General features: G+C 34.3%; 1 pseudogene across 1 annotated transcript; it reads left to right on the top strand.

Annotated features, from left to right (window-relative positions):
• Nucleotides 1–16,034: 16,034 nt before the first annotated feature.
• LOC147080101 (glutamine--fructose-6-phosphate aminotransferase [isomerizing] 1 pseudogene) lies at nt 16,035–19,088 on the top strand (annotated as a pseudogene). Its single transcript, XR_015072151.1, has one exon. The product of XR_015072151.1 is annotated as a glutamine--fructose-6-phosphate aminotransferase [isomerizing] 1 pseudogene (transcript).
• The last annotated feature ends 4,045 nt before the right edge of the window (nt 19,089–23,133 follow it).

Genomic DNA, 23,133 nt, shown 5'->3' with positions numbered 1-23,133 from the left:
GGGGGTGGCAGGGCTCTAGTCTAGGGGCCCGGCGTGGCAGATCAACCAGCCAAGTGAGGTAAACACACATCACAATATTGTACCAATAGTAAAAAAATGTCACCTGCGGCGCTATTTCACTTCGAACATACTAACATTTAAAAATATGTGCAGCGATACAATTTTTGATGATTGATGGTCGATATTCGACAAGTTCACAATTCAATACAAAAAATCTTAAAATTTTACCTCGAACACTATTTGGAATACACAACTGTATATCGTCACACTGCCTCTAACCTTAGCGATAGGTAGGGGGGCGCGCCGAAGATTCTTGCTTGGGGGTCCGCTTCAAGATGTGGGGGCCATGCTCTAACCATTAAACTACCGAGAATAGTATACTTAATATACTTACATAATTTGAAAACATGTCATGCATATACACACTAGAAAGACTAGAAAATAATACGATACGGCTTACAGATACTTCGGTACGGCCGCGTTACAAACACCCGAGTTCGTGAGCAGACACAACAGCCTTCGGTGATTGAAGTTATCACGAAGAGACGATTTGCGTGGCTGGGACACGTATTCCGGATGTGGCACAGCCTCAAGGGTTCTGTCGCCGTGGCCGGCCCTCCCTCACCCTGCAGCGGTGCTACAAAAGCGACCTACGTGCTGCAGGTCTGACATGGCGGGAGGCGCAGGAGTTGGCGATGGACCGAAGGAAGTGGCGCCAACTTGTGCTTGCCCTATGCCCCAATGTTGGGACATGATAGGGTGGAAGAAGAAGAAGAAGACGTGAGAATGAATATAGGTGGGCGTTGTTTTATAAATTCTTCAAATAGAGTTCACTTACCTCAATCGGTGTAGGTACTTCCATGTATCTAGATATTTTATATTTTTTTGTATTTACTCTTTATACTGGTTTTCTAATACTGCATCTGTTTGAACATACATAATTTTGAAAACACTTCTGAGAAAATATATTATAACCTTTCGGGTTTCGCGCTATCGCGATAGACTATCATGTTAAATGTACCATATTTAATTACGACAAATTTAACTAATGGCTGTTATAATACTCTCTGAAGCGCTTTCTAAATTGATCTAAATTATGTACGTTCAATAATTAGAATCGTACATTCTTAAATCTTGTGAATTATTTATTCGTTGAATATAAAAAACTAACACCACCTATTTCTTTGTTTTTAAATATAAACATCTTGTAAACGTCTAAAATTTATAATTTGTAAAGTTCACCGTAAGATGTAAATAAATAAATTTTAATTTGAATGGAGCTTTTATTGCATTTTCAAAGCATGATCCTGGACATTCCTTAAACGTTATAGATAATCTATTTATATAATTTTGAAGCCTAATTTACACGCGCGTTAACATGATCTTACTCCCTACTTCATTTTTAGTTTGTCAATTTATAGCTACGGCCGTATGACCACTAGGGAATGCCAAAGAAATGGCGTATTTCATAAAAACACTACCTTATTCTTAGGTCAATAATTATTATAAAGCAATCATTATTCGTAGGATGTTTATCACACATGATTGGTCAAAGACATAGCTTATAATTATTATCTTTAGAATTATCTTCAAATGTGTTAATCTTGCCCATTTTTTGAATAATAAAATGCCTAATTCTTGTCAAATTTGGGATCACAGAGATTATCAATATAATTTTTTATCGTAAATATTTCGCTATAATAATGTCAACATAAATTGTACTAATGGTTTTATAAATGCGTTTAAAAATTAATATATGTAAAAAATCTTTACAACACTGCACATGCATGTACTGAAATATGACTTAATTCTAAAACATTAGAGCGAGAGGTTTAAAATAATACTATTTTATGTAATAAAAATACTTTATGCAGTCATCAAATGTTTAAAATAAATATAAAGGATAATAAGGCTTCAAAATTATATAAATAGATTATCTATAACGTTTAAGGAATGTCCAGGATCATGGCTTGAAAATGCAATAAAAGTTCCATTTTGACCTACGCTGAGCACGTCCCCCCTTAAGCAATATGTTTTTCAAATCTGGTGGATTCATACATACAGACCAGGATACGGATATAAGAATCATATCTTAATCATGCAGTCTCACATGGACTACAGTTTAGTCATTATGTGACGTTTCTTCCATGGAAAAACTTGATATAAAGAAGCTATGAATCGTAGTTTGAAGAAAACCAGAGGTACTGTTCGGTTATCAGGAATACAGCGGAAAACACATTTTGAAAATAGCCGATAAACTGGATTATTTGTTAGGTTAACCAAACCTAACCTAACCCAACCTAATCTAACCTAAATTAACCCAAACTAACAAATAATCAAGTATATCGGGTATTTTCAAAATGTGTTTTCCGCTGTATTCCTGATAACCGAACAGTACCAAACCAGAATCACTACCGCTACAAATAATTTTCCAGGATTTTGCTAGGTTATCTGATAGGTTCATATATTTTTTTTAACTAGCATCATTTTTTTATTAGAGTTGTGTATGTACCACAGTAATATCCATAGAGGCATTTTTAAGAAAACCGGTATAGCTTTTAAATTTATTTAAATCTACAGCTAAAGTTCAACGATTTCAAAAGAGTTACTGATCCAACACCCACTCGCCTCAGCTCCAAGGATATAAGTTGTCACAGTTCAAACACCTATGCTTGCATCTCACGACTCTTGGATTGTCAGGTGTATTTCATCGTTGATATAATAATATGTTCACCTTTTTCATACTATGAAGTAATAGAGTAATAAATATACATCAAATAAATTGTGGGTGTACCTATCATACTGTCACATGATCAGACCAGCACTAAGTAGGGTTTCAGAAATGAACATCACCCGAGCGGCCGGAATCGGCAGCGGTAAAATACTATCTAATTACGACGAAGTGAACTAATATTTTTACTTTTTCTTTCTTTTATTGTATCAATTCATGGTGGAACTGCATTGTATTATTGATGAATTTAATAAAACGCAAACATTTTAGTACTTATTCCACTTTTATTAAATAAATATGGACCGGTTTCGTCCGCCTCAGAGGGACATTTTCAACTGAATAATATTTATAAAACAGGCATTTACCAAAACAAATTCAAAAGGCGACATAAATAATATTTGCATTATAAATTGCATACATATTGTTCAGTTGAAAATTTTACTCTGATGCGGACGAAATCGGTCCAGATTTATTTATTAAAAGTGAATATTTTGCATTTTATTAATCTAATCAATAATATAATGTTTTTACAATAAGAAAAATCGAGGAAATTTAAATTTTCCAATCTTTTTCATTCTTTCTATGTTTTGTTTATATTTTACCACGTTTTCTTAGCTCGTATTCTTGTTGTAATTATTTATTATATACCTACCTAGTTGTCGCTTGTGATCTAGGGATCTAGGGTAATCTAGAGATACTTGGCCCTTGCTCGCTGGCACAGTCTGTTGTTGTTAATGTAATTAAAACATTACTACTCATTTTGGGATACAGGTCTTTCGTTTAAGGCATCAAACATTGAAATAAGTTCAGTGGTTTTTGATAATTTTAAGTGCAATGCAGAATTACAATATTCATTTATGGCAATACAACCCTTGGTGGACCTAGGCCTCCTTAAAAAACTTACTCCATACTGGACGATCCAGCGCTGACACTCTCCGGAATTATAATATTATAGTCTCAAATCCAGTGGCGAAGGGTGGAGGTATGCTGTTAAGATCCGCCATAAATAGTGCACTTTAAACTTTGTCAGTCATATGTATTTGATTTCATTGAAATAAGACTACAAATTACAGATCGTGTTGGTTAGTTTTCAAATTCAATTAAACACTGCGAAAACCGAGCCATAATAGATAATAGGCAAAAAATACTCGTCTATCTATAAAATATCTAAAATTATGCAATCAAATAATATATCTTTGATTATTTTATATTTACTTAGAATAATATTTTTTATCTATTATAGTTTGGTTAGGCACGGCTTAATGAATTTTAAATGAACCAACAATATTTGTAATATGTATTCTTAATCCAACAAAAACAAATAAGACGTATGAATGAAAAAGTGTGCACAATTTTGTCGTATCGCCCAAAGTATACCAAAACTATTATGGTTTGGTTTAGGCAGGGTTTAATTAAAAACTAACCAACACCATATTCTGTAAATAATGTATTGTAGTATTGGTTCGATAAAAACAAATACGTATGACTAACAAAGTTTAATGTGCACTATTTGTAGCGGATCTTAACAGCCTACCTCCACCCTTTGGTACTGCTCAAATTCACATCAGCAGTTTTAAATGTGCATTATACACGAACAGATCATCATCTAGTATGATGATGCCATCTGAGAAAAGCGAGAATTGCTTCTTTACATGTTACAAGATTACACTTTTCTCTTCTAACTATTTGTTTAATACATTATCTTTTTCGAATATGATAGATAAAATAATATATCACAATTAGCATCAACTATATTTTTTTTTAATTGTTTGCCATTCACGCGTAATACAATACAACACTGTTCCGAAATGCAACAATACCACGAAAATACATTAATAATAATTATTAGCATTTGTTTACGAACGAACATCGTGTGTAATGTAAGCAGGACCGGATTTAGCATAGGTCCCGAGGTCCAAAAAATAAATTTTGAAAACATTTACTAAAATAGCTTTGATGCAGACAAAGCAGCTGCCTCAGTGGGCCCTTGTGAATGAATTTTCAGAGACGTAAAGATCGACAAAATCAGTTAACTACGATAGCTACTAACTGTCAGTAAAGATAACTACACTGAAATCAATTGTACAAATATATACCCCCAGAAGTAATATTTATTATGTACAATTTTGTATATTATAATAGCTCTCATAGTATTCAGATGTACAATAATAAACATTTTGTAAAATGTCGGTTTAATAAAAAATTTTGGGCTTTAGCCCAAGGGTCTAGGACGATTTGGCACCGGACAACTGGACGCCACGGAATTTGAAAATAAATAGACGTCAGTTACTTATAGGTACTTTAAAAAATATATTCAATATTTTCATTTAAGTATATTTAAATGATTATATTATGATATAATAGTTGGTGAGAATGTAAATAATGATTTAATCGTGCATATGTTTAAGTTCCAACAAAAAAAGAGTTTTTTATTTTATATAAAGCCTTAGGCATGGTGATTCTCAATCCGCAATAAAGAATACATTATGTTGAATTAAAACTACTAAGTAATAGATAGAAAATGATTAAAATACCTCGTCTACGTTCTGTATACGTGTCTACGACAGTGCGGCGTCCAGTTGCCCCATTCCATTAGCCCAAGGCCATTTCAAGCATAAGTCCAACTCCGCTAATAGGCAGTCAAAATCTTTGTCGTTTTTCAAATTGATGTCGGAAAAAGACAATTTTTAAGTGGACTTCATTTGATAAAATTTACAAATTTCATTAAATATAATATTAAGAGTGATACCTATAAAACCTTGATGCATTTATGAGCTATGACCTCAGAGTAATAATATAATTAAAGAGAGTGGCCATTTTTCGGCAAAATGAAACCGTGTTTCTTGCGTGTAACGCACAGTAGAACGTCAATTTTATTATTAGGTACCAACTTAACTATGAAACATTATACCATCATGTTGCTTCTCGTAGGGCTACCAAATTTAAACACAACATGGTTAACCATATTTTTTACTAAATTAACTAAACATAATAACCGCTAACTTTATATTATTTAACACAAAAACAATAAATTTCATCAACATCTGCTTGCAGTTTTTAAATGAATGTAGTCATTCAAATCAATATTTACCGGCGACGTGTACAAAAAATATTTAATTCAGCCATAGAAATTCTATCTTACTCTAACGCATGGAGACAATAATAAGCGTGCCGAATGCTTTCTCACTCGCATAAGTCACTCATTTAGTAGCATACATAATCAGATTTACGATTAGGTAGGTACTATACCTACTTACCCATTTATATGGAGACTCATTTATTTATCTTACAATATGAAGAGATCTGTGATTTTGTGTAGGTATATACTATATAATATGTATAATTCAGAAAATTATGTAACGAAAACCCGATTCGAAAATCGTAGAGTGCTACTAATTACGGTTACGTGTAAATTTTACGTAAAACATTTCACCATAGCATAGTTCGCTGTGAGCTTTCTATCACAAAGAGATTACCGTATATGTACCTACCTACTATACGGTCTCAAGTTTTATTAGATTCAATATGAACTGTAAATCAATTGTCATAGTCGATTTTGGCAAAATTCGTGAATTCAAGAATGAACACGTAACCTAACCTAACCTAACCTAATATAAAATCCAGTAGGTACCTACTTATATCGGATATTTTCAAAAATTGTTTGCCGGTGGTTTCCTGTAAACCGACAAGAACCGATATATTTCCGATACAACATTTCACGCTGAAGTGTAATACGGTGAACTGCATACGTACAAATTTCCGGACATGACTAATAACACCCTTGAGGCTAATTTGAATAAAGTTAATTGCTTTGATTTGAGTCAGTCGGATAACCACGTAAATTGCTAAACCTGCATAGAAAATATCAACAAGAAAACAACAGAAATCGTAGGTTTACGCTTAAATTTAGTAGGTGCCTCTACTTAAATCATTGGCGAAGGGTGGAGGTAGGCTGTTAAGATTCGACATAATAGTGCACATTAAACTTTGTCAGTCATACGTATTTGTTTTTATTGAACTAAGACTAGAATTTACAGATGTAGTTGGTTAATTAAAAAAAAATCAATTAAACCTTGCCTTAAGGCCATGCATTAGTTGAGGCACGGTCTAAAAAGATCGTTGCTAGGCGATGTGCGGATTGCGGGTCGCGGGTGAAAATGACGCCTGTCAAACGAAATATTATTTCTCATATAAATCCAACATACGTCCATTTTATGTTCTGTTTATTATTCTATTAGTATCAATAATAATATATTCATTGACATGTTTGCTTTTTAAAGTAAATGGGTAAAGTTTTTAGTCATCTTTACACGATTTTAGAATTAATTGGCCCGTCGCCATCACGCAGCAAAGTGACGTGCGTCCGACTCCACGTTCTCTCAATGAATGCGAAGCAAGTACAAATTTTCGTCGCGCGTACAGTTGAACATTATTTGGCGTTTCACTGATGCGTCACCTTAAGCAAACCATAATAGATTTGGCATGCTTTGAGCGATCCGACAAAATTGTGCACACTTTTTCATTCATACTTATTTGTTTTCATTGAATTAAGAATAGGTAAGTAAGTACATAATAATATTATCTACAGTCTTACACATATTGTTGGTCTATTTTTTAAAATTCATTAAGCCCTGCCTCAACCAAACTATAAAAGATAACAAATATTATTCTATCTATAAAATATCCAAAATTGTGTATGATTTAATTGCATAATTTTAGATATTCTATAGATAGACGAGTATTTTTTGACTATTATTTATGATCGCTTGGTCTTGTTTCAATGAAAACAAATACGTATGACTGACAAAGTTTAGTGTGCACTATTTATGTCAGATCTTAACAGCCTACCTCCACCCTTCGCCACTGAGGTAACCTGTGCTAAGAGCCTTGGGGGAAGTGAAGATGGAGTGTGGTACGTGCACACTGTTGTCGTTCATTGAGGACTTTGATTTTTAGAGCAAGCAAATGGCGCAGTCGACAAAACAAACCAATTGTTCTCATTCACAGTGGCGGTTTTTATGAAGCAGGTGAGGAAGTCACTTCGTCAAAAAGTTATCTTAAAAATGTAAAAAATCAAAAAGTCAAAAAGTAACTTCAAAAAGTAATCTTAAAAATGCCAACATAACGACCTGCTGCTATATTTTTAACACTACAGGTAGGTATATAGTGGTTGTTCATACTGGCAATTTTTTCGCAAGGAGACCTCCAAACTTAATAGCGCCTATATGTAGGTACTTATCTACGTTTACCGCCCCTATGTATGTCAGTGTATGTATATCCTGCCTATGACGTCACTGGTAATAGTAATTAAGTTCCTTATAGGTACAGATTATTATATGCTATCAAAAATATATCAATCCGATAAAAATGTGTTTCTTTAGGTAAATTCGCATTCTATTTTGGTCAACAATTAATATCGTTATAACCGATGGTGGACCACATGTTGTCAAACTCTTCTCCGTGGGTAGGCGGTATTAAAAGTTTTCAAATTAAATTATAGACCTTCCAGTGGGGGCGTATTTGTTTGGGGTTTGCATTCAAAGCGACCACATTTATTTCTATGGATTTTATTAAATATAATATTCAAATCTCGTTTCGCAATCTGTTTTTATTGTGCCACGTCACGCTGTCAAAGGAATAGGGAAATTTAAATTTATACCCACTTTGAAATACCTATATACAATAATTGTGAAACCTAAAACAAATGAAGGTACTTGTCTATTGCTTTGAAATAATCGTCATCGTCAGTTTGATTCAATCCACTTTTGGATAAAGGCTGCTTCAAGCTTCTCTCTGTCCTGTGATGTAGGCTGCCACGTCCTTCCGCAGTCCTTAACCACATCATCGATTCAGCGGCTTCTAAGAATTTTTGGTCGATATAATTAAAATTCTTTTAAGACGTGGATAATACCTATATACCAGTAGCGAAGGGCTCCACCCTCCTACAGCCTACCTCCACCCCAGCGAACGGTGGAGGTAGGCTGTTAAGATCCGCTATAAATAATGCACAGTACACTTTGTTAGTCATACATATTTGTTTTTATTGAACAACGACTACAATTATTTACGTTTGGTATTGGTTAGTTTTAAAAAAATCAATGAAACCTTGCCTAAACTAAACCATAATAGTTTTGGTATATTTTTAGCTATACGATTAAATTGTGCACACTTTTTCATTCATACTTATTTGTTTTCGTTGGATTAAGAAAGAATGCATATGTAGGGAGGTCAATACCTTTACCATCTGCATGACTTACTTTATAATTACAATGTATCTTGCAACATAATATTTTTGAAGTAGACAAACAAGCCATTTATGTGAATTAATCAATTTTTAACAGAAAGCTAACTTAGCAAAAATAATTTAATCAATTATTTATAATGTACAAATGATTCATCATGATATGCACAAAAGTTGTTTATATGAAAATCTATCTTGCTTAATTAATTAAAAAGTGCTTAATTGTCCAAAATTTAAATCAATTATTTATATTTTCGAAATCAATTATGCATTACACAACAAAGCATGATTGAACATTATATATTTTAGAAAAACACTTTCTGAGAGAGTAAATTATAACCAATAGAAAAAATCTTTTTTGAAAAAAGTAAGCCAACCGGCAGGGAATCGAACCCTGCATATACACGGGTAAACGCCCCAATCGTCGCATTTTATCCATTATGCTACGGTATGACATACTAATAGATACAAATATTAACTATTGGTCATTAAATCCTACTCATCAGCATTCTTCGAAATCAAGCTACTTTGGCAATCGATTTTTGTTTATTGGTTGGCTTACTTTTTTCAAAAAAGATTTTTTCTATTGGTTATAATTTACTAGTATGGTTTTGTTTAATGACATAATTTAGGATATTTTATGAATAAACGAATATATGTTTACTATGGATTGGATTAGGCAGAGTTTAATTGTTGTCTTAGATAGTTAAATGAAAACAAATAAGTGTAACTGACAAAATGTAGTGTGCAGTAATTATGTCGAATCTTAACAGCCTACGTCAACCCTTCGCCGCTGATATATAATATGTATCTAAGTATATTTTATACCGTTTCAAAACTGTGTAGGCAGGTAGGTGCATAAAGAAATAATGGTAATATAGTCGTATCTACAGTGTTGTTTTGATATTTTACTAGACAAAAGGCTTTTCGGTAAACGCTTCCGTCTCGTCCATACAATCTGAAATAATATGATGTGTGCAGTGTATGTCGTCGACGAATTTGCTTAAGTTTGTATGTGCGACCGGGCTTAAACACATAACCTTAGACCATAGATACATCCACAAAATAGTTTTTGTGTTCTCTATTGAATGAGTGAAAAGGCTGTATGAATTGAGATTCATTGCCTAATTTCACGTAACTAATATTTCTTCTACCGGTCATTACATTTGAGTGGTTAATGTTACTTAATTGATTCTCGAAGTTAAATTATTTCTTTACAATTAAATGAATACATTAAATCTTAAATAAGAGTTTGCTATTGAGTTTTTGTCATTAAGATTTTTTTATTTTTAAAAGTATTTATTAAGGTAAGCTCTAAATAATCGCCTAGTATGGGGTCTTCGCCACTGATATCAGCAAATGTTTAGTAGCATCATTTTATTAAAAATTTGTAGGTACATACCTAAGAATTATATTATCAGGCGCGCACACAGAAAAATGGTTTGGGGGGTCCATTTCGAAAAAATATCCAGAGTAATTTATTATTGATCTTGATTTTGATGCGGCGACAGGACAGCTAACCATAAAAAAATTGTTGCATGTTTAAACGCGCCTGTCAATTACCTACGTGATCTCAGTCATGATTTATTCTGGACTGGAACTGTTTCGTGTCAAGCCTATCAGGCACCACTAGCGGTGCAAGACTAGTCAATGCGCTCCCCAAAGACGGAGACATTTTCAGCGACGTGCTGTGTATTTTGTATTCGAAATTTTATTTTTCTGTATAAAATTATTGTACCTAAGTATGTTTTTTTGTTGTTTTCAAGATTTTATTTTTCTGTAAGTTTAGTATAAAATTGTACCTACCTACTTTTTTTTTTTAATTATTATATAATATGATGATGCCACTGATTTCCACACTTACCCTGCTAACTACTTATAGCTACCTACTCATCGCTTCAACTTCTCCCCCGCTATTTTCATGATACATGCTCCATACGATTTTTATAAATGACATAGCATTGGTAATAAAAAATGCTATGTTTTTGTTGTTCGCTGATGACTTGAAACTCTTTTTGAAAGTTGTCACCTTGGACGATTGTCGTCAGCTTCAACTTGATATAGATAATCTATTAAATTGGGGCAGGCGTAACAAACTAGAATTCAATATTGATAAATGCAATCTTTTATCGTTTACCAGAGCCTCAAAAGTGTTGTTTTTCCAATACTCGATGCATGGCAGAGTTCTGTCACGAATATCATCTGTAAGGGATCTTGGCATTACGTTTGAGAGTTGTAAGAAAATTGTAACAAAGCGCTTAAAATGTTGGGCTTCGTCATGCGTACTTCCCGGGTCTTTTCAGATGTTACGGTATTAAAACTTTTATTTAATTCTTTAGTTCGAAGCAGACTTGAGAGTGGGTCTATTGTTTGGGCACCGCACCAGTTGAAGTATGGCCTTATGGTGGAGAGGGTACAGAATAAATTCTTGAGACTCCTTTACTTGAGGTTGTATGGATACTATCCGTGGCTTTATCCAACTGACTTTCTCTTAGGCATGCTTACATACTGCAGTCTGCAATTTAGAAGAAATCTTTATTTAGCTACGTATTTTTTTCGACTTATACAAGGTATAAATGAGAACTCTATAATTCTGGGCAGTGTTGACCTGTGTGTCCCTGATAACTATCTTAGAAATAGAGACCACTAGTTGTTTATTCTCCCAAGGTGCAGAACCAACCTGCCACCGGTAATGCCAATTGGGAGAGTGATAACTATGTTCAACGAAATTGCTTCGAGTGTTGATATATTCCACCTACGTGAGAATGAGTTTAGGTGGATGTTGTTTTATAAAATCTTAAAATAGGGACTGCTTAACCCATCCGGTGTACTTCCTTGTACCTATCTAATTCATTACTGATATATCTCTTTTTTTATGTAATACTGTTATATTTATATATCTTTGTTTCTAAATGTCATGTTGTGAACGTCTTAAACTTATAATTTGTAATGTCCACAATATCTTAAAAAAATTAATGAATTGAATTGAATTGAATACCCAGACACTTCTTTTAAGCACTGCAAGTATAACTAAAGGTGCTCACACAGTTGGTTATTGAATGCGTGTGGCCTAACGGTCATACTATCCGTGGCTTTATCCAACTGACTTTCTCTTAGGCATGTTTACATACTGCAGTCTTTAATTTAGAAGAAATCTTTATTTAGCTAACCTGCCATTGGTGATGCCAATTGGGAGGGCAATAACTCTGTTCAACCAAATCGCTTCGGATGTTGATATATTCTACCTACGTGAGAATGAGTAGGAATAGGTTGTTTTAAAAAAAAACTTAAAATAGAGTCCAATTAGCTCATTAGGTGTACTTCCATGTATCTACTTTATAATTTATGTACCTATTCACTCTTTATACTGTTTTAATTCTTTGTTTTTTAAATGTTATCATGTGAACGTCTTACATTTATAAAATGTAAAGTTGTAAGTGTGTAAAAAAATGAATTTGTTCTGTTGTCCTATTAACTTGGCTAGCCAAGAATATATTCATGGTACACCGATGAAGCCACAACTCGAAAGCCTCCAGCCGTTTTATTTTCCAGTCCTTTAATATCCAGACCTTGACTCCCTTGACAAGTACAGGTATGCAGTAACATCTGATCGCCCTCCAACAGGTAACTCAGAAATAATGGGAACTGTAATACCTAACGGGTGAGGAGTAGCAGGTAATCGATCTCGAGTAAAGCGTCAATTAATTACTACATTGAGCCACCACGAGCTGTTTGTTGGCGAATTTCAAAGCGGGCGATTCAGCTACTGCGATTGTGATGATGACACACAAAACTTTCCATTCGCTGAGAAGCCACAAGCCAGCGACTATTTTGACAGAACGTAGTTCGTTTTTTTTATCGGGAAGTTGCTACTGCGCTCTACTGCGCAGACGCAGTAGGCCCACACGCCGGCGTGTAGCGTGTAAAGTTGAGCGACTTTCAACTTTTCTCGGTAGATTGTTTACAATCTGCTTGTTAGCTTTTTCAATGATGACACTGGGCGACTTTACAGGCAGATTGTAAATTCGCCAACAAGCAGCTCGTAAAGTAAGTCAATGTAATTGACGAATAAGGAATAATCCGGCATAAACTTAAACACGTGTCAAGAATACTTCATACGTCTAATACTGACAACTGCTCTCGGTTTATGCATTGACACTCATTTAATATTGGTGTATTACACACACTATTGCACGTGCATGGTGCGTGTTTCGTTTTCTTACGACACTCACACATTCGAAACCCTGTATCAAAATGTAGTGTATTAAATATTGGCTATAGGAATTCTATTTATTATCTGTTTTGTGCCCTCCAACGATTGCCTAGAGCCTGCCATCTTATTATAAGAAAGATTATAAGAAACTCTATAGTTTTTTTCTGCCAATTCGCTGCCTGATTTCCAGGTTGTTCTATGTCACTTTCAGAAAAATTCTCAGGAGAGCAATTTGATAGTTCACATTGAAATAATTGCACAACATATATATTATATTAAAAACTGTGTTCTGCATATAAAAGAATAACTTATTTTCGAGATTATCGACAAATGCGTTCATAATTTTTATATTCTGACTAAAGAGTTCTGAAAATATAACAAAATGTCATTAAAAAGTAAGTTTGTTATATTTCCGATATTTTTTTTCATACAAAATTTTTCGGTCGATCGCGGCGATCCCATCCCTACCCGAAATTCTTGAGATGTGATTTTAGACTTGAATGCTTGGAGACCCGTATAGACGAGAACACTAGAGGATGTGGGTCACACCCAGGGAACTCAGAAATAATGGGAACTGAAATACACAACGGGTAAGGCGATAGCAGGTAACCGACTCGAGTAAGGAAGAAGCCGGGTTAAACTTACACACGTGTTAAGAATACGTTTTACGTCGAATACTAAAAACTGCTCTCGGTTTATGCATTTACGCTCATTTAATGTTGGTGTATTACACACACTATTGCACGTGCATAATGCGTGCTTCATTTTCGTAGGACACTCACACATTCAAAAGCCTGCTTCACCATGCAGCGTATTGAATATTGCCTATCGGTATTCTATTTATTATCTGTTCTGTGGTCACACCCTATATATCCTATCCTTATAATAATGCATGTTTAAAAATTATATTTGCAACTTGTTTTTATAATGCCGGGTCCACACCGGCAACAAGTCGCGCAACAACTCGTTAAATTTTACGATAATTATCATCATGCTTATCGTAAAATTTAACGAGTTGTCGCGCGACTTGTTTTCGGTGTGCCCGCACATTTAATACACAACAGATGGTAATGTAAAAAGGTAAGTTAAAAAATATGGGGGGGCACTAGATTTTTTAAAATCTCAAAGTGGGCGGTGGTCGAAATAAGTTTGAGAACCTGTGGTCTATACCTATAATAGTATATTTATAGCTAGTCCACGACACGAGATCACGAGTTGCAATCGTAATGCCAACTGACTATTTAAAGGTTTATTTGATGGTTATATTACTTTCAATTCAAGGCAACATTATTGGCAGTATTAGTTTAATATCTTGATAAAATGGAAAGAATAATATACTTCTCATCATCACCACTGACACTATAACCCATAATGAACCATTACCGCATATGCCCTATAAAATCACTCTTCAGCATATTTACTTTCATTTGTTGTGGTCTCCTAAAGGCCTACTATGGTCAGGCTATAACACAAAGCTGTAAACGTCGATGATAGTGCTGGTTATTTGTCAGACTTGAGTGTAATATGGTAAATTATTTGTAGAAAACGACGAGTATTGCATTGTGAAATAAATCGTAGATAAATAACGAAATATGCAATCGAAAATCTTGATTTATTGCGAACGAATTACGGTATTTCATTATTGAAGATAATCATGGCTAGCACTACCATCGTAATTCGCAATTCAGTCAATCTCGTTAGCGGGGGGGGTGATAAAAACACTAATATTATTAATTATAATTTATAATGAAACTAAACATCAGAAAGTATATTTTAACAGGTACTTATTCGATTTCAGAATAACTAAAATCAAGATTAAGATACAATATATTGTTAAATTTTATTTTCAATGGCACAGCAATATTGCAGTTTACAAATATTGTGGTAAACCACTGCTTGTCAAACATTTTCATTTTAAAAAATCAAGCCTTCTCATTTTTTTGGATTTAGTGACCCACACAATGTGTGCATTTTCAAACGTATTTATTCATATACCTTAAGCTCTGTGGCGTTCATAAACATTAATACAAAGGCCCCTTTATTCGAATACAAAAGCCTCCTTTATTAATACGAGCGCGACACCGGTGTCCCGTCTGAAACGGGCCTAACATTCCATAATATATTGAACATACATAACTTAAAAACACCTCAGATATATACACACTTTCTTTTCAAATATATATAATATATATCAATATATAGGGTATATAATATCTGAGGTATTTTCAAGTTATATGTTCAATATATATAATGTTACATTCTAAAAATTTTGTGAATTATTCGCTGAATAAAAGAAATGGTTTATTAAATATTTTAAATATCATTTGTACTTGTTTAATCCTCAGTAGGTACCTCAATTATTAGTATTAATGAGTGGTTATTTCTTTTAATATCTTGTCTTTCCACAGTAAAAAATATAAAATTGAAAAGGTTGATAAAAAAATCTTATTGCTTTTTCATGTCGTTTGAGAATCTCTGCGTTAGAAACGCAGTTTCTCTACTTTTAGAAATACCTACATGAATAGTGCATAATATTATGTTTAAAATTAGGAAACTCCGCCGAAGGTCAGTTTTTCAGGAAGGAAAGAAGTAGAATGGCAATTTATATCGTTTAAAAAAATTGTATAGATACGGTAATATGTACAATGACGTATTAATGCAGCTAGAAGTAAAAGCAATCGACTTTGCAGCCATCGATAAAATTTATGATAACTCATTATTATACCATTCAATACGCGGTAGTGTTGTATATATATAGGGTATTCGTTTTCAGAATCAGTCGTTCGCGAAGCCTCACGGAGTCTAGTCGTGTCTTCGAACTCGTGCTGATAAAAAAAAAATCTCGCAAGATGTGTGGAATTTTCGCGTATATTAATCACATGACGCCGAAGTCGCGTAACCAGATCCTCGAGTTTCTGGTGAAAGGACTCAAGAGGCTCGAGTACCGCGGCTACGATTCTGCGGGCCTCGCGCTCGACACGCCAGGCTCCAAGACCACGACGATCATCAAGAAGAGTGGAAAGGTTCAGGCGCTTGAAGATGAAATCACTTCGATGGCCAAGGAACTTAAAATGGATGACATGTGCGATAGTCATTGCGGAATTGCGCACACCCGTTGGGCGACCCACGGAGAACCCAGCTCTATCAATTCTCACCCGCAAAGATCCGACGATGGAAGTGCTTTTGTTGTTGTGCATAATGGAATCATTACAAACTACCAGGAGTTGAAGCTATTCCTGGAGAACAAAGGACATGTTTTCGAGTCGCAAACCGATACTGAAATTATTGCTAAATTGATTTTGCATCTATACACCCAGCATCCGACGTATACTTTCCAAAAATTGGTAGAAGGAGTCATTCAGCAATTGGAAGGTGCTTTCGCTTTGTGTTTCAAGTCTCGTCATTTTCCAAACGAGTGTGTTGCCACTCGTAGAGGCTCTCCACTGCTCGTTGGCATCAAAACAGCCAGCAGACTATCTTCAGATCATGTTCCAATTATGTACGCCAACAATAAAGCAGCCCGTACTCTTTTGCCTTCGTTATCAATATCTCACTCCGAATTCAAACCTGAAGAAAGCAAAGAAGCCGAATACTTCTTCGCTTCTGATGCATCAGCCGTCATTGAACACACCGATAAAGTACTGTACTTTGAAGACGAAGATGTCGCCGCTATTAAGGATGGTATTCTGAGCATCCATCGTTTGTCATCCAACACCGACGAACCTCACGCCCGCGAAATTACCACAATCAAGATGGAGATCCAGCAAATCATGAAAGGAAACTATGACTACTTCATGCAGAAGGAAATTTTCGAACAGCCTGACTCAGTTGTCAACACAATGAGAGGGAGATTGAACTTCCAGAATCAGACCGTCACTTTGGGAGGAATTAAGGATTATGTTCCAGAAATCAAGCGCTGCAGGAGACTGATTTTGATCGGATGCGGAACGAGTTATCACAGTGCTGTTGCAACAAGACAACTTTTGGAAGAACTTACTGAATTACCTGTCATGGTAGAACTCGCGTCAGATTTCTTGGATAGAAAGACACCAGTATTCAGAGACGACGTCTGCTTGTTCATCTCTCAGTCTGGAGAGACTGCCGATACTTTAATGGCGATGAAATACTGCAAGCACCATGGCGCTTTGATCATTGGTGTAACTAATACAGTAGGAAGTTCAATTTGCAGAGGATCCCACTGCGGCATTCACATTAACGCAGGTCCTGAAATCGGTGTTGCCTCTACGAAGGCGTACACCTCCCAATTCATTTCCCTAGTCATGTTTGCCTTGGTGATGAGTGAAGATAGTATCTCGCAACAAAAACGCCGCGCTGATATTATTTCAGGACTTCAAAAGCTCCCCGAACAAATCAAACAGGTCTTGTCTCTGAACAAAGAAGTTTTGGCTCTGGCTCAGGATCTTTACCATAACAAATCCCTGCTTATCATGGGACGTGGATACAACTTCGCGACTTGCCTAGAAGGTGCTTTGAAAGTGAAGGAGTTAACGTACATGCACAGTGAAGGTATTATGGCTGGAGAGCTCAAGCATGGACCTTTGGCACTCATTGATGATTCTATGCCAGTCGTTATGATCATCATGAGAGATCCAGTCTACGTCAAGTGCATGAATGCTCTTCAACAAGTGACAGCACGTCAAGGAAAGCCAATTTTAATTTGCGAAGAAGGCGACACAGAAACGGCAGCTTTCTCCTCGAAGGTCTTAGGAATCCCCCAGACCGTGGACTGCCTGCAGGGAATCCTCACGGTCATCCCGATGCAGCTGTTGTCCTACCACTTGGCTGTTCTTCGAGGATGCAACGTAGATTGCCCGCGAAACCTCGCCAAATCTGTCACAGTAGAATGATGTGTGCAGTACCTAGTGAGATGTGTAAAATAGTGTTTTATTGTAAAAAGTTCGTGCAAGAGTTTATTTTTTTATTAATATATTTTTGGACAATTACTATGCTGCTCTTTTAAGTACAGATGGAGTATATACTATCTGCATATTATTATAAATGTCAGATAAAGTGAAAAAAATCGATTCATAGATCACAAAAGGTACAAGTACGCTTTTTCAGTTAAATATTATTTTTATTGCTTTAAAGTTTTTTGAATTATCACTTCGTATTAGTTAATTAATTCCAGAGTTACGTTGAAACTTATTTGGATTAAGCAGCGTATTATTCAATATTTCGCTTCTTTGAAATTCCTTGTATTCGACATATTGTTTAAATTTATTTTAATATTCAATATACCTATATGATAAAACTTAACACGGAAATACAAAATAAAACATACATTATCTCCCAAAAATCAAAATTGAAATACATTCAGAACCGGTCTCAACCGTTCAGATTGCATTTGATAATAATTATTAACTAATATACTCAAGAATCTTTAAAATAGTGATTTACTTGATCGAAATATAAAGATGGTTCTGGTTAAAACAAAGATATCGGATTCAAATCCCGCGACTAAGTGAATGTCATTTATTAATATGCTGCTTTTTTGTTTTATAAAATTTAAATATTTGAATTTAGCGAGTAACAAGCAGACCATGGAAAAATAACCATAAACTATATAAATCCATATTTTCTTTATTGGACCAGATATCTTTAATGAGTTTTAAAAACATTTTTATTAAATTCACCTATTGCACAGTTTTATTTTATTGTTATTAAGTTTTTTATTGATAGAATTATTATTCATACTGAATAGAAAAAGAGTAGATGTGTTATTCGATAATAATTTTAATACTCCGTTTGTACTGAGGAGGGCAAAAAGTGGTGAAATTGAATGTTAAAGTGTACATTGTATGTATGCTATTTTAAGATTTTCTTATAAGTGATTGACATTTGAATGCTTGATATCAAAATCGATTACCTTGGTTTTTTAATTCGAGCGAACATCGTATATATTATATTATACACTACGTGTATTTATGCACGGTTCACACGACAGATAAGTCCAAAATTTAAATACGTAGTAAACATGGTTTAGTCATCTAGAATGGAATAATTAGTTGAAAAAAATGTCACCACAGTTATAACCGGTTGCAAGTATGATTTATTAGTTTTATGTTCAAATAAATGCGACTTTCATATTATGTAAATATATTATATTCGATGTACAAAAGACATACTAGTAATGACAACTGAATAAAAATCATAGGTTTTTTACAATGTGAGATATTAACCGTACATTATATTTTTTGTACGGTATATGTATAGAAAGGTACAAGATGGTACAAGAATGGTTCATGAACAATCACAAGAATTAAAATTAATTTGAGAAAGGGGTTAGAAAAACAAATGAATAAAATAGCTGTTATTCATTTCGCACTGCAGACTTCAATTTCGTTAATATTAAATGTGAAGATTGTGCCAAAAAACTATAATTGGTTATTAATGCATTGTTTTCGTACATTTATCATTTTTAAAACGAAACGTGGTCGACTCGTACCGTAACCAAAACATTCACATTTCAATACAAACGTAGCCTGAGATGGATAGAATGCGTCAATTGATGGCATACTATAATACTCCTAGGCATAAAGCCCACCAAAAAAGCGCTCGATGCGCTCACTACTGAGTAGGCCCCCTCCCAGCCGCGCATTACCCTTCACCTATGTAATAAGGGTCCCAAGAAGCACAAAATAATAATTATTAACAGCGTCTCTCATAACAAAGCAATAAAAATATTATATTATTTCGGGGCTTGTAATTAATATTCACGATGACATTATTCTACCAGCGAAATATCGGACACGCAATAAAATTAAACAATGAGTTCTCTGTTATTAAATAATGGCTTTTCGCCCGTCGATCGGCGACGCTTCCAGAGCGTAATTTTGCTCGCCGCGTTCAATGAATGGACTACGTTGTATTTTCGTTCATTCGTATCGCCGAGAAGCCAAAAAACGATGACTCATGGGGCGGGCGGGCATAATGCGTCGTCAAATCCAGTGTGCGCTGGCGTATTTGATTACGTTGTATTTTCGATGATTTACGCGCCACTTGTGAAATTTTGCGCGAGAGCCCCACTTGCTGCGTTAAGTGGGTTTTACGCCTAAGGCTGCAGACACACAGCACACTATGAGAAATAGAACTCCTTGATTGGTTAGAAAGACATCGGTGACAGTACTCACATTATTCATTGAAAAATGTGAGTTATGACATCGACAGTCAACTTTGTCAACGATTTTCACAAGGTTTAAAATGACTTTTGATGCTCTGTTTTTCTTTATACAGATTAATGCCTTTAGAATCACTTAAATGACATAATTGCAAAATGTGAGTAATGACTCTAGGCGTCTCTCTCGCTCTTTATAGTTTGTATGAAAATACGTAGACCCCTGTCCTTTTTGTGTCCTTTTTTGCTTCGTTTTCATATTTATTTAGGCTACATCTCTATAAAAAGAAGGTTTTTTTGACATGTTTGATTAAATTCGTATCTATTATTATTTTAATTGGGTGACGACGTTTTTTTTAATAATAACCATGCCCTTGCTTTTTCGTACAAGGTGGTTGGGTGGGTTAGTTGCATTGATGTGGGTCTAATTAGGTGCCTCCATTTATATCTTTAATTTTCTTTATGGCCAGGATTAAATATTTTGTGTAGTGTTCTTGTGTTATTCTATTGCTTAGTGCTTCGTGAGGCTTTTGGAGGTCAATTTCGTGATTATGTTGTCTACATCGAGTCCTGAGAGTCCATCGCTCCCTTTATAGTATAGGGCAGTTGTTGATGACATGCCACACAGTTTGAGATGTGTTGCCGTCACATGGACAACAGTCGTCATCCCTCAATTTAAATCTTTTTAGATAAGCTCGCACCGCTCCGTGGCCTGTTAGTATCTGTGTGAGTTCGTGTGATATTTTTAAGTTCCTGGCAAGAGTGATGGCACAGTTTATATTTGGAATAAATTTCTGCGTTATTGATCCTGTGGCGGATGTTGTGTTGTTATGTTGGTGTCTTCGTTTAGTTTTTGTTTTGCGTAAAGTGGAAGTGTGTATAGGTTAAAGGTCTTTTGTCTGTTGTGGCTTGTTTAGCGTATTTATCAGCTTCCTCGTTTTCGGCTATCCCTGTGTGACTTCTTATCCAGAAGAATCTGGGGTTTGTTCCTATCATTCGAAGCTGTGTTGACAGTGTTAAAATGTCTCTTACAAGTGGGTGTGTCGGTGACGACGTTATGTGACATATTCAAATGTCAATTATTAACGATTTTCAAAAAGTGAGATAACTAATGTACAAAGGTGTAAAGATGTGTCATCTTTTAAATATTATGTAAATAATATACTTACTCACAACTTTATTGTAAGTTTTTGAATATTTACATAAAAATTTAAACATGTATATTTTGTATTGTTTTCTATGTATCATAATAAAATTATGTTATGCAACCAATATTTTGAAAATATATTTTAACTTCTGTTATAATTAATAACAAAAAAAAACTTTAATTTTTAATTTTTAGACTGCTAAAGGTAAATTGTAATTAATTCAAAAACATTGTCTTCCAAATTGTTTATAATATATTTAAACATAATGGTTAAAAACTGTAAATTCACTTTGATTGTTAAAATTTTATATTACTAAATAATATTATCCTTTGGGATTAAGTATATTATGACCAACGATAACTGTAAACCCTTCTCTAACACTACGCCATTATATATTGTTAAAATAATTATAAGATAAAAAGAACTTTTTATATACTTACAACGTTTTTAAATTTTGTGTTGAATCATATAAACTTGACTTGACTAGCTTAAACTATCAAAAAAAAATGTACTTGATAGAAATAATACTGAAATGTCATATTGATTTCCATTGTAATTTAATTGCTACGACCCCAGAGCCTAGCAACCAATAATGGTGTCGAAATAACTTTTCATACAAAACAGAATTAACTGAAAATGAATTCAATTCTACTTAATGATGGCTAAAAGTATTAAAAGAATGCATTGGCATCGTGTTCTGGTATATTTTAAAAGTTTCAAATGTCTAGCTAGTCGGGAAGCTAGTCAAAAATCGATTGCAAGATTTGTACCGGACAAATAAGAATACGAGCTAAGAAAAACGTTGTAATAAATTTTTATTTTATAGTATTATATATTATAGTGAAACAATAATAATTATAAAATCTCTTTTTTAACAAAACAATATTTCTATGATGTGCACATCACTATTTCTTTTGATATTTCACCATAATATAATATTTTCTTACCTTGGTTTTAATAATCATATATCTATGGTCTTTGGTCAAATTAAAATCGAATTATCATAAATTGGTATATGCAGATAGTTTTACTAAAAATAACCGTTGCTATTCCATCTGGTCAATTTAAAGCATTGAAATAATAGTCCATTATTATGGTTAGTCGTGTATATAATTTACCATTGTAATTCTTCACTATATTGACCAAGTACCACAGATATTAAAATATAATATAATTCAGTTTTGTTTTGTTTATATTATAAAAGTAGTAAGCTTATTACTATAATAGTCATTATGTCATATTATGTGATACCTACATAGTGATAATATTATACTTTTTTTTATTTTACGCTAAAAATGTGTTTATCTTAATATACCCATCACAATATGACGGCCATGGTCCCCATATCCCGAAGCTGCCCCCTAGGCTAAGATCTTTGGCGGCCCTACCTATCGCTAAGGTTAAAGGCAGTGTGACGATCTAAAGTTATGTATTTAAGAATATATTCCAAATGGTGCTCGAGGTAAAATTAAGGGTATTTTTAGGGATTTTTTTGTATTTTTAATACACTCACTTTTATGTTGTTATGCACAGTTGACAATGATCAAAAATTGCATCGCATAACCACATAAATGTTAGTATGCTTGAAGGCGACATTTCTTTACTATTAGTGAAATTTTGTGGTGTGTTTATCTCACTTGGCTGGTCGATCTGCCACGCGGGGTA

The sequence above is a fragment of the Rhyacophila brunnea genome, unplaced genomic scaffold (genome assembly GCF_057557595.1).
Source record: "Rhyacophila brunnea isolate RB1 unplaced genomic scaffold, BYU_Rbru_1.0 scaffold_1, whole genome shotgun sequence".
NCBI lineage: Eukaryota > Metazoa > Arthropoda > Insecta > Trichoptera > Rhyacophilidae > Rhyacophila > Rhyacophila brunnea.
Note: the sequence above shows the minus strand (reverse complement) of the source record. Positions and strands in the feature narration are given on the sequence as shown.